We start from the raw sequence: 14,647 nt of genomic DNA, 5'->3' as shown, positions 1-14,647 counted from the left end.
CCTGCGGTCTTCACCACAAAGTTCCCAGCTTCCGTGATGACCCTGGGTGTCGTCTGTAGCACCGGTGAGGTGATGCCTCCTTTCTTCTTCAATCCCAAGGAAAGGGTTAACGCGATAAGGTACTGCCAAGTCATGGAGGAGTTTATCATCCCTTGGAAGAAGGATAGGGCCGCTGGGAGGGAGTTCATATTCCAACAAGACTCAGCGCCCGCACACATTGCCATGAGGACCACTAACCTCTTCAACTCCCACGACATCACTTTCTGGGATCGCAACACCTAGCCCTCCAACTCACCCGACCTCAATCCGTGTGATTACTACTGGTAGGGGAAGTTGGAGAGGGATGTGTGCAAGGTCAGCCGCAAGAGCATCGCGGTCCTGAAGAGCTCCATTACGAGGGAGTGGAATGCTGTTGATTCAGTAGAAGTCATCAGGGCATGCAAATCCTTTAGGGACAGGATGGAGAATATGGTGGCTACTGAGAGAGGACATGTTGAATAAATTTATTGTTTAATATAATGTCTAACTTTTTCATATTAACAAATACACTCCAAATTCCATTTTTATGAAGCAGGTTGAATTTTAAGATAGTTCCAATTTATCGTGGACACCCTGTAATTTGAACGAAAACGTGTGAAATTTCATTCATTTTGTACACTGCTCCCTATTTATTATACTACCTTTATGTCTCTGTACTGTATTCGTATATGAATCAGGGAGCACTAAAAACAGTGCACCGAGTGTCGTCTTTTCAAACATTCATATATTATTTTGTATTCGCTAGATGGATCTTAAATTGAATCAATGTTACTTATTCAATACTTTTTCATGACAATTAGAAAGATTTTTTTTTCAAAGGAACACAGATGTTTCATTTAATTCAGTCAAGTTGTATCAACTCACTCAACACACAAATTGTAGGATATGTTCACATAATGAAATGTCCTCATTTCCAAAAAGGGAATATTATATATTGAAGAAAGCAAGAGATTATGTTATTATACATACCCAGGAGCACTACTTAATTTTATTAATAGAAAAAGAGATAAATACAGCTCAACAAGATTTAATTTACTTTCAAAACCACTGTGCTTTTGAATAATAGAAACCTCAACTTACCAAAGAAAAATATAAAAACAAACATATTTCAGTTTTCTATTAAAAACTAAACTTTTTGGATTTTAAAATTCAACAAGATATAATTTATTAATTAACAACAGCATTTCAACAAAAGTAAATATATATTGACATGTGTGTCTGAGCTCTCTTAATCATTAATGTAGCTCCCCGTGGCGGCAATAATGGCTACCAGGTGGTGGTGGAAGGTATGGCAGCTGCTACAGTGGTATTCCTCTGTCATGGGGTCACAGTGCTGAATGGCAGTGACTTTTGAGGTACTCGATGTATGGATGATGAACACTGCAGGCCTTCCCCTGGACATCTACCCAAAGGTGTAGTCACGGGGGTTGGCATCAGGGCTGGAGGGAGGTCAAAAGTGTCAAAAAGGAGTTCAAAAGAACTCTAAAGGCTCATTTTAAAGAATTTTGCAACGAATGATATGGGTTGTTGGTATCAAAAGTAGCCACTCCACCCTCAAAAGGTTCTTTCCAACCACTTTTTTGATAGGTATTTGGACAGTCTGGTGGGAAACCCCAAGATTTCTAGGAATTAAGAGACTTTGCCTGGGCTGTTTGATTTAACTTATCTGGATCCATTTTGGCCTCTTTGACAGAGCCCTTGTTTCTTTCCAACGTTTTGAACTTGCTGACGGCGTCGACAGTGTTCTTGGAGACACCCAACTACTTGGAGTGTGCAAATGGAAATTCTTTGATCAAATTCTAGTGTAATTTTCTCGACATGTATGTAAGCTAGATAGGTCATGTTTGCTTTTTTGTAACTACGTAATTATTCATGCTTTTATGTATCTAAATATAAATTAATTTCAATTTCTCAACCCTGTTTAATTATTTAATTTGTAAGTGTTCAGATTTCAAGAGACAACCCGGTATGTATATTAAAGAGATTATTTGTCTACATATTGAGCAGTAAATAGTAGTGGTGTGTCGGTCCTTATTTTGGGCCGATGGGCGTGGTTCCGTTCAGTCCCACATGTTGGTTCAAGAAAGTAAAATCAAGGAGAGTGTGAATGAAAATTCGTCGATCACGTTCAAGTGTCATTTTCTCGACTTGAGATGAGGTTTTTTTTGTAACTAATTGCTTATGCTTTGATATATCGCAGTATGAATTACTTTAAATCCCTCAACCTCCATTAATTATTGAATTAGTAAATGTTCAGATTTGGACCACCCAGTATTTAATAAATATGAGGAAAATTATTTTGCACTCCTGCCAAAATAAGAACACTGCAAAAAGAAATCGTTTTACATTCATTTCCATAGATCCAAAAAAATATAATAATGACGATTTTTTGTAGTTGTTACCTGTATGTATATGTAGATGTTTTTTTTTCTTAATTTTTCAAATCTTTTGTTGTTATTATTCTTTTTTCTTGAATAGAAACTATAAAAGTATAAAGTAATCACTATTGCGTTATAGACGATAAGTAATAATGACGATTTGTTGCAAAGTTTTAAGTGTCAGTCCATGTTGAACTCGGATTAGAATTGAAGATCTTCCTCAGGTTTATTCTTTCCTATATCACGGCTAGATACAAAATTGGTTTTTTGTTTATTTTTTTTATCACAATGCTGCTTGCAGGTAATTTAATGAAACTTCAAGCCAGCTATGTTATTCTTAATTTTCGGTTCCTTTTTTTCTTTTTTTTAGTACACTGGGCGTGAGTATTTTTACCACTGTTACTTGGTCTAATACATCAATAATCTGAACAATTATTAATGCAATCATTAATGAAGGTTGAGTCATTGAAATTAATTCATATTCCGATATATTAAAGTATAAATAATTAGTTACAAACAAAAAAACCTGAGCTCTGCTAAATTATGTACAAGTCAAGAAAATGACACTTGAACGTGATGCCCAAATTGCACTCCAAACAGTTGGGAGTATCCAGGACCCCCGTCTACACTTTCAGTAAGTCCAAAACGTTGTTGAGGAAGATGTGCTCTGTGATAAAGGCCAAACTGGACCCATAGGAGTTAAAAAAAACCAGCCCAAGCCAATCCTTTCAAGTTTATGAGGACTCGTGCAAGAGATATTGTGGTTTCATGACAGATTATTCAGAGAGCTATCAAAAAAGAAACCCATCTTCTTCGTTAGAAAGCTCTTTTAAATTAGTGTTTTGAGTTATTTTGAACTCTTTTTGATACTTTTTGCCCCCTTAAGGCCTTATGCCAGCCCCCTTGACTACACCTTTTGGATGCATATGAAGGGAAGTCACTGTCAGCCAGGACTGTGACGCCATGATATATGACTAAAGTGCAGTGAATGCCAGTACTTCAACCGCCACCTGGAGGCTATCATTGTCACTAAGAGCCGCTACATCAATGAGTAAGAGAGCTCAGACACACATCTTTTTATAGTATTAATTTCGTTGAAATTCTATTGTTAATTAATAAATTATAATTTGTTGAAGTTTAATCAATTTTATACTATTTATTGTATATTTTATGGAGCAACATATGCTTTAGAAAATATTAACAGAAAGCAAGGTAAAATTCCTGAAACTCATCCTCCCTTTGGACGTGTTTGGTACTTTTGCCGTTATCTATTTTGCCTTAAGAATATTTCGTCTTAATATAAGAATAAATGAGATTTTTAATTTGTTATTGTTTATTTTTGGTTGACATTTATGTTCACTTTGAATTTTGTAATCAAAATATGTAGCTTTTATTACTACAAAAAGGAGGAGATGGTTGCTTTCTGTAGGAATTATTGTTTAATTATGCCGTAAAATTTCAATTCATATTTTCAAAATCTCACTTTGTAAGGAGTTCGAACTAGAGACAAAATAGTTATTATAATAAGAAAAATAAACAAACTCGCTATTTATGCCCTATAAAATCTATAATACGCTGAGTCTGCCGGTTTAAATAAAAAAGAGGCAACTTATGAAAATAGTTGATAAAAACACGTCAATATTTTTATTATATCTCTCAACCCTTTCCCTCCAAAAAAGGGGGAAATTACCTAAATCAGTTTATGTTAGCCCATCCTTCTTTTATGAGTATGAAATTGTTAACAACTGAACTATAGCTAGTTTGAGTGAGACTAATCAACGTTTAAAAGTGGGTCCTTTGTTGGGCTAAGAGAAATAAAAGAAAATTAAATGTTAACTGACAAAAAATTAAAAATTATATTTTTATGTTAGTGCAATAATCCCCAGGATTATACGTTGTATACCCGTTTATCAAATGAATCAAGTAATTTTAAGACTTAATATGGGTTCACTAAAGTGCTAACGCACCATAAAGATAAATACATAGTCATGGAGTGGTGATACTGAGTATTGATGCTGCGACAGTAGATAATTTGAATCTCATTAGTTAGTACAACACATCAACCCACACATAATTACTACAAACATATTAAGTTATTCTTAAATTATTGAAACAGGTTCGTTTGAAGGGAAAGATTTATCAAGAAAATTTTGCCGGCATCGATTTTCTCATGAATTTTATGGTGAAAAGACCTTCCATAGTTATTCAGAGACTAAATAGTCTCAGGTTGAAAATACCAACTTGTGAGATAAATACTCATAGATTGATGGTACTGAGTAATTCCTTTACACTGCGACAGTCTATAATTATAGTGGCAACTTCTGCAAAATATATGCTTTGTACCATAAGAATTTTAATATTAAAATTAAGTCTAGCATGAATCTGAATATTTGTATCACAGATCTAAAAAAAATTTAATACTTTTTTGAATGATACTTTTAATTAATTTGGGTTACATGTCTTATATAAATATTCTATTAAGTCTACTGCATTTTATCCCATATTTTATTTAAGAGTATGAATTATATAGCCTCTGGGAAAAAATAAACTTATGATGATTCATGGAAATCTAGAATAATGTTCTAGATTTCCATGGATGATTCAATGGATCAAAGTTCGGAACATTCTCAAGAATTTTGTGCAATTTAAGAATCAATAATTATTGATTCTTGAATTGAATTATAGTCAGAATAATCTCCCCATCATTAATATTTTGAAAGGCTGAATAAATTAATATTTGAATTTAAAAATTAGAATAAAATATTACTATTCTTTATGAAATAATTTAATTAAAAAGACTTTATTGACATCTCTAAATTAATATAACTATGGTAATAAAATATTATATAAGAATTAACATTTTAAAAATAAAAATATTTGAAGCGCCCACTATGTTTTTAACGTACTTAATTATTACAATTCGAATGTTTTGGTCAATATTTCTTGTTTGTTTTCTTTCAAAACGCATATTTCTCGTTTTCATTAATATTACTGAACTTCACTTCATTATATTTTTTTTTTGAAAATTACAAAGTTACTACATAAAAATAAAAATAATAATAAAAAGGAAGAATAATTGCGTGCTAAATTTTGCGTAAGCACATCAGTGAACCCACATTAATTAGACCTTATTAAGGGGCAAAAGTAAACACATCTATTGCTAAAAATATAAGGTGTAAATTTTCATATTAATATCTTTTGAAAAAGTTATAACTTTTTTCAAATTTGCTGATACAGCAAACGCAGTAAAAAGCTAGCAAAAATAAAAATATATTGCTGAGTTTGACTTTGAAAAATGTTCCATTGATTCAATATTGGGTTTAAAAAAGGTTGGGCCTATCATTTTTTTTAATTATAGTACATATTACACATAAATCACTATTAAATATTAAAATATGTAAGAATAAATATTTGGAAATAAGAAAACTTATCCTTTTAAATTGATTGATAGTTTTCTATTTTTTAATGATTATAGAATACAATCAAAGAGTTGCCCGGCACAAAGAAGGAGCGGGAAATCATATTGGTAATGGTAAATGAAATTTTCTTAATGGTAGCCTATAAGGATTTTTGTATCCCTTCGATACGGGCAAGCGTAAGGGTATTCTATAATACGTTATAACTTATAATATACGTAGCCCCTGTATATTATATAAATTATTATATTATGAATTTAAAAAAATATTTGTTATAAGCTTCAAATAATATACCCACATAAATGAAAAAATATGTTTGGATAAGAAGCCCATTTTTTACTTTTGTCAAAAATGGGCAAATTTAAATTTGGGAAGTAAATTGGAAAAAAAACTATTTTTTACAATTTCTGCAAAAAAACGTAGAAAAAAACATTTATTAGCATTGTGAAGAGGAAAAAAAAATACAACAAAAAATTATTTCTTTCAAAACTAAAAAAGTTATGGAGAATAATGTTGTCAAAAAAAAAATAACTGGTTCGTTTTTGATAATATTATCATTTTATGTCCGAAATATAGTGCTTTATTACACTTCTTCTTAAAAATTGAAACATGACGTTAAATGAAAATAAGGAAAAAAATGACAAATATGCAAAAAAATTATCAGAAAATGACAGATATTTCAGTTAAACATCAATTTTTGTGTGTCAAATTTATATGTAAACGAATCTTTAATTTAAATTTATGAGGTCATTATGATCAAAAGTTTGGAATTAGTCATTCAAAAAAATATTACGGAACATATATAGACAAAAAAATCACTGAACCTCAATATATGTTACTTATTCTTCTCTACTGATCTGTTAAGAATGTGAATAAGTATTTGCATTGTTTCCTTGATTGTTTTTTAGGATTTTTGCACCATCTTGGGAATTTTTATGTTTTATTAGTTTGGTAATGTTCTAATACTTAACAAAAATCAACTTTACGTTCACGTAACTACTCATCCACAGTTCAGATATCAAAACTAATTTCATATCCTACAATATCGATGTTATTATAGAAACAAACCTGACCGACATAAAAACATAATTTTGCTTGCTGTCAACTGTTGATGGTTCTCCTTTTCCTGTAATGAGTGTTCTCGCCGTTGATTGGTCGAATTATAATAAGCTTTTATTAAGCCAAGAGCAATCCTGAACAATGATTAAATAATAGTTTTATTATTGAAAAGAATTGAACTACTACTAAATGATTTTGTCCCTTTTTTCTGTTTATTTCCGGATGAGAGCTTGGGAAATATTATAAAGGTAACAGCATGACAAATGGTGAGAGCCAGTTGTGTTTCTAAGGGTTAATTAAGCCGATGTACCCATATGTATGTTTTAAAAAATTTCAAATTTAATATTTTCCTTTTAAAACTGTTATATCTAATAGATAACTGTAACGAAGACATTTTGATACAAAAATAATGTTCTAACTTCAATATTATAGAAAATATGACCAATTTATTATCGGTAAATCATCGAAAAAAAAATTATCATTGTTTATGTTATAACTTACACCAAAATCTGCGATCTAATATGACATTTCAATAAAACAACTTAATTTTCTTAAACATCAAGAAAATTGAATGAAATTTTCAGGAACTACAGATAACAGTAAAAAAGTATTTTTTATTGCAAAATGATAAAGATTGAAGGTGCTAATGTCGATTTAAAATTTATTTAGGTACTTCACATCAAAAAATTAGTAAAAATCTTTCAAAAATATTAGATAAATATATATATGAACTTCTATTTTCCGGTTTTTTTTTAATCCATTACACCTGATCCGTGATTTCAAAGGCTATCTTAAGATAGCTTATTTTATATCGAATTGTGCGATTAAACGAAGCAACGTACTGAGGTAAACAAAAATGGGTGAAAGATTAAATATTTATCTTGATTACACATAAAAAGCGTAAAATTAATTTTTACCATTCAAGTAATGAAAATCAAGTATTTCTTGGGGATCCGAAAAACACTTCTAGACCTCTGTGCACGCCTTTTTTAAGTTTTTTTTGCACTGTAAATTGGCATTTTCCAAGATACCTAATATGTGAATTGGACGGTTTTGGATAATACTCATAGCTGGAATATTAATGTAAAAATACCTGCATATTTTTAGACAAAAAGGGTCACCTCCGGATAATTAAACCAAGATGGTTCAATTTATAAAAGATTTCGTATCTTTATCAATTGACAGGTATTTGTAATATATATATATATAAATATATACTATTAATGAGTAATTTGGAGTTAAGAAGCTACTTTTTTGTCCTTCCCTGCATTGAATATAATTCAAATCGTCCACAGGGGTGGGCTGGAAGAGCTGCCCCCCCCAAAAAAAAAATTAAGGAATTTTTGATTTTTGCTAGAAAATTGAATAAATATTTGAAATATAATTTTTGATATTATGTTTCAGAAAAAATTTAATTTTTCAATTTTTCTTTTCAAAATTTAATCCTGCGGGCACCCCTGTTTTTCATTATTATTACTCTATAACTAATTAAGCAATCTCAATGAATTCACGCTTTAAACTGAATTAACAAGGGAAGAAATAGTTGCATACGTCATGAGGAAAAATTATATAGTGACGTCATCTGGGGTATAAAAACTTACTTCTTATGATGGAAAAAGTATACTAATAGGAAGTAATGGAACGATTCAAAAGAAAAATCCCAAAGCCAATTCTGGTACTTCAATATTTTAAATAATAGTTAAAAGATACCATTTTGCTATCAAAAAAAAAATCCTATATAAAATTTGATATTTAAATTTTTTTCAAAAACCCATGGCTATTCTCAAAAAATTAATTTTTTTTTGAAAAAAAAAAATCAAAAATCTACAGTGGCTCACAAAAAATTATTTATTTCTTTGGATAAAGTTCAAAAATCCACAGCTGTTCACCAAAATAAACTAAAAAAAATATCCAAAATTCAGAGCTGTTCTCAAAAAAAAAAATCCAAAATTAAATTTCCAATGTACAAATTTAAAATAAAAAAATCAAATATTAGATTTTTTGCAAAAAAATTACAAATTAAATTATGAAAAGAAAATTTCATTTTTTGAGATTTTTTGAGAAAATAACTAAAATCCCTAATTATTATATAATTCTGAAGGATAAAATTTACTCTCAGATATCAGAGTGTACACGTTTAAAAAATAATTATGACATCCATTCCTAATGAAAACATATCTTTTTGGCTTTACTCAGTTTTGCGTTGAAACAAAATATTAGTTTGATATGACTACAGCTTCCGACATTTTTATAAATAAAATAACTAGTTTCTAAGCAGATAATGATAGTGACGAAAATCCTCTGTATTTTTTAGGTCGCTATTATTTTTTTAGAATTAGTGATATGAAAAAATATTTTTTCCCCTCAGCTGTTATTATTATTACAGGTTGGTGGAGCAAATCGTCCACTCGATAGGTTGATTTAGAAATACTCCAATATTTTTTTAATTTTCAAAAATAACAACAATAAAATAGTTTCTCAAAAAGAGGCCCTTTCAAACTTTGTCTCTCAATATGGACATCTTCAGCACCAATCACACCCTTTACACGTCGCTGGAAAGCCTTACAGGAGATGATGTCAAACTCATCAGAAAAGTTGCCCCCTTCAGTCAATATGGTTGCCTTCGTTGTGTCCACATTTGGGTGAGGAGGTTTGTTGGTTTCCTTCTCCAAAGTGTCCTACACAACTTAGTCCAGGAGTTCAAAACTGGTGAGGAAGGGGGTTTCATCTCTGTGTATATATACCACTTGAGCCGCATGGCCTCCATCACCTTAGTCAGAAATTGGTGTGGGGTCTTCGTCATGTACCTCTTGATGGTCCTACCAACCATAGAGAAGGCGCTTGCGACGGTATTCATCGATTTGGTTTTGTCGATGATCTTCTTCTCTGAGCTCGAAAAAAACCCCGTATCCCTTTATAAATTATACCCTACACTTCCGGCTTCCCTGCAGAGGTGTTCTTCATCATTATAAATCTTCGTCACATTCAAACCAAGGTTCCTGGAGCACATCAGAATGTCTCTAAACATAAATATCTAAACATCAGCATCGACGATATCTGAGATGCACGGCCTTTAAGCTTCTTGGTCACTCATTATTACAAGATGAAAAAATGTTCATTTTTGTTTGTTCATCGAATTTAATCGATTGCAGCTCATCAAATGAAACATCATGACAACTAGGCTACTCTGCTCCATAACAGTCTTCGAATTGCCAGAGATGATATATTGATTTTTAGTTTCTGTTTTTTAACATGGCAAAAATACGCATGATTTTCCTCACGTGATAATAATCCTTTATCAAATAAAGATCCTTCAGTATCCACATTTTTGTTGAACAGTTTTCTCAATCCGGGTCTGCTGCTATATACATATTTATACATGTTCAATATAAATTTTATCCAAATGATGGATTGGATACATAGTAGCTATACATAATTAAACTTCATGTCTATTTCTTTGAACGCAATTTCTTATTAATTCATATTTTTATATAAAAAAGTAAACCTTGTACATATTATCAAAATATCTCTAAACACGATAAAATACAATCGAATTTTATACTTAGTTTCCTTTTTGACATTAGATAGAATTTGAAATTAATAATATTAAAACCCCAGGTCAAGCTCATGAATAATTACCTCCAATTTATTATAAGAGCTAAAAAACTTCGTCGAATCTTTGAGGATCCCATTAGAAAAAAGTTGGACATGCATCAAAAGTATTTAGAGGAAAATGGATTCGTTACAGGAAGTAAGTCATATAATGTCGGTAAGGAGTTAGGTCGGGGTGGATTCTCTTCCATATTTTCACTTGATGAACAGACTTTCCCCCATAGAAGCTATGCTCTGAAGGTAAGTGAGTTCATTAAAGTCTTTGTTCCTTCATTTATATCGAGGTTTCTATTATTACCTTTAAGATAACCATGGCAGAAAATGAGCGTCATGATTTGCTTCTTCAAAAAGAAATTGATTTCCTTAGAGATTTATCCGACTCTAAAAGGATTATTAAAATGATTGCAAATGATATTCAGGATGGGTTCATATTCATAGTTTTGGAATTGGCCGAAATTAACTTAATTCAATATCTGGAAAAAAATCATACAAATTGGATTGATTTGCAAGTGAGATTCCTTTTATAATTCTGAATTATAACATTTAAAAAATATATATATTTAAGAGCCAATTAATGAATATTTGGACAGAAATCTTGAAGGGAGTAAAGGTAATTAAAATATACGATTTAGTCATTACATTAATAGAGTCAAGTGTCATATTATATAAGGACTATAAATATTCTTAAAAGTATTTTTTCCAAGCCCCTTCACACGTTATAATATGTATTAGTGTTGGATTGGAGTAACAGTAGAGTTTGACAAACATAAAAAAATACTTTTTTTTTGTCAATTACTCTAGCTCGTCCAAAATATATCTTGAAAAACTCGACATAGTTTGTATTCGAACCACGGAAACTCAACACATTTATTCGAGTATGAGTTTCGAGTAATCAAGTATCTAGTTATTTATTGTCCATATCAAAGAATATCCCATTTTTTCTGCGAAATACAAATAACTATTCAATGTAAAGCATGCTGAGGGCACACAATTTAAAAATATTTCTAAAGGAAGTTAGTTATAACATAGGATAGGAATGCGACATTAACCTACAGATTATAACAATTATACAAGATATAACTAGTTCTAAGGCTTGTCAAACTCTTACTGTTTATAACTGACAGTTTTAACTGCAGTGACCAAGGGCCACGGAATACAGACGAGTGGTACATTACAATCTGAACACATTGAATTTTAAACTTCAACAAAATATAATTTATTAACTAATAATAGAATTTCAACGAAATTAGTACTATAAATAAAAGTGTTTCTGAGCTCTCTTAATCATTAATGTAGACACCTGTTATGACGTCCCAGTATTGACAGTGACTTTGAGAGCCTCGTTGTTTGGATCACGGTCACTGCAGGCCTTTCCCTTGACATGCACCCTAAAGTTGTAGTAGGGGGCGGGGGTAGCATCTTGGTTGTTGCGGGCCAAAAGTGTCAAAAAATAGTTTAATAGAAGTCAAAAAAGTATTGCAAGGGAGGAAATGGGGTTCTTTCATTGCTTGTGGCTTCTTAACCCTCACAAAGATCTTTCCACTCACTTTTTTATAGCTCACAGGACAGTCTGGTGAGAGACTTCGAGATCCCTTGCATGGGCCCTCATGAACTTGAGGGGATTGGCCTGAGCTGTTTTCTTTAACTCCCCCGCGTCCAGTTTGGCCTTTTTGACAGAGCCCTACCTCTTCTGCAACGTTTTGGACTTACTAACAGCGTAGACGGTTGGTCCCTGAAGACCCCTAAATCCTTAAAGTGATCTAATGGATATTGGTTCGACACGTTCAAGAGTAATTTTCTCGTCTTGTATGTAAAATAGAGAGTTCTAGTTTGTTTTGTTTTGTAACTAATTTCTTTTGCTTGTTTGTTTTTCAAGTGCTAAACCTTCTTTAACTATTTAAATATTAAATATTTCAATAGACGACCCAATACATCATAGTAATTCAAGTAGCTCTAATCTAATTATTCGTCATGACAGTAAACTGCTGATATACTGAAAGGCCTTATAACTTACAACTTAAGCTGTACAAGTCATTTTTATGTTTCTCAAACTAAAAGATAGAAGGAAAACAAGATCTCGATCCATGAGCAAAATGTGTTGACTATTGTTATTTGTTCCTTGTGAGCCTTAAGGATGTGATAAATGCTATTTTTTTGTATTAGCCTTTATTAAAATTATCGAAATAGTAGATGAAACAATATAAAGATCAAAATACAACTAAAGTACGATTTGGACTTGCTGACGGCGTAGACAGTTGTCCTGGAGTCACCCAATTGCAAAAAGTGGGGGAATGGTAATTCGTTCAAAATTCATTTTCTCAACTTGTACGTAAGGTAGAGAGCTAAAGTTTGTTTTGTTTTGTAAATAATTGTTTATGCTTTAATTAATTTCATTTACTCAACCTTCAGATTTCAATGAAACACCTGGTATTATTTAAGAATCAATATTTAGAATTGCTCTGTATCGATTGATCAAATGACCCGCTACAGTATTGGAATACCGAGGGAAAAAGAGTATTTCTTAAACATTTTAAGTTAGACGTTAGATGTTCATCAATATTTGCCACTTCATTTTCTTGTAAAAAGATATTCTATCTACTGGGAAATAGTTTTAAGAAGAGAAACATGATTAATTACGATGTAGCAGAGACACTCATAAAACATACTAACTTAATTCTAGTAAAATCTATACAGATTATTATTCAACGATAAAGTCCTTTGGGGAGAACATGTCATATTTGCCGGTGTAGCTAATCGCTACAGATCAGACCAAACGAAGAGTCAATGTTGTTGATCTAATGGTAAGTTCATACAATGTATCTGGAAATAGTCTTCGATGGCCTCTTACTGTTTTCTTTGTTCTTATTAATATTACTCGCATAAATTCTTATATAGTCTACATCCATAATCTGCAAAACAAAATGAAGCGTCGCAAATTTATTAAGGAGGTATGACGTAATCTTTTGAAATGTCATTTCGAGTGAAGATAATCAAACTTACAGGTTCATCGTAATATTAGAGATGAGATTTCATTATTATTTAAAGAAACGTCAGATGAACTATCTTCATCACCGATACAAAAGGTTATAAAGGTAAATATATGTTTTTTTCGTCCTAGGGCAAAAAAGAGGAAGAAAAAAATTATTTGTATTATATCTAATAAATATAGGTGTTTTGAACATAGTATTTGTATTTTCATGTGTTTGAACTGTAGAAAGATTCCTTCAAAATAAGTTATTTATTATAATTAATAAGATTTTTCTTCATATCGAAAATTTTTAAGAAAAATATTTTCAATAAATGAACTTATTTCAAAAACTTTGATCACATTGCTTAAACAGAAGGATATATGATCAAATATATAATAATGAAAAAAATATTTAATCTGCAGTAATGAAAATAGGCATTTTAATGACTGGATATATACGGTAATCATCAAGAGTATAGGACAATAAAATTTAATGATTCCCTCTCATCTCTAACAAATAAATACAAAAAAGATTAAAGTAGATATTTATTTATTTATTCTTATAAGCAATTACAATAAAAAAAATTAAAATTCACGTATCTCCAAAATTAAATGCAATTAACATTGAGAACAGTGATTATAAAGAATTAAATAAATCGGAGCATACGTCAAATATACGTATAAACTATAATTGATCTTTGACAAGACGAAAATAAATTCTTGATAACTTAATAATTACGGATGATTATTGAACATAACGATTACACTCTGAAAAATATTAAGCTGAGTATAAATTGATAATTCAAGGAACAGAAAATTCACGAGGGGAATATGCAGAGATCTATTCTCAAAACAAAGAGCAGGGCCAGACTAAAGGAGCTACGTTTAGCGCAAATCTTCTTTCGCTAATTTGTTCACAAGAGTTTCTGATAGAAAGTCATTTCTACTTTCCTCAGGGAAAGTATAGGGTCTTCATCGATGAGGTCCTTGATGATTTCGACCAGGATCTCGCTATAACATCACTGCAGCGCTTATGGGCCTTCCTATTTATGCCAAAGTAGCATCAACACCCCAAGATTATGGTAGACTCGTACAATTTTTTTTACAATCTTCACAGAGAGATTATTAAAAAATGCAATATCACAATTTATCTTTCTCGGATGAATTCCATTTAT

The sequence above is a fragment of the Lepeophtheirus salmonis genome, chromosome 13, assembly GCF_016086655.4.
Source record: "Lepeophtheirus salmonis chromosome 13, UVic_Lsal_1.4, whole genome shotgun sequence".
Lineage (NCBI taxonomy): Eukaryota > Metazoa > Arthropoda > Copepoda > Siphonostomatoida > Caligidae > Lepeophtheirus > Lepeophtheirus salmonis.
The sequence above is the reverse complement of the archived record's forward strand: the minus strand, read 5'-3'. Positions refer to the sequence as shown.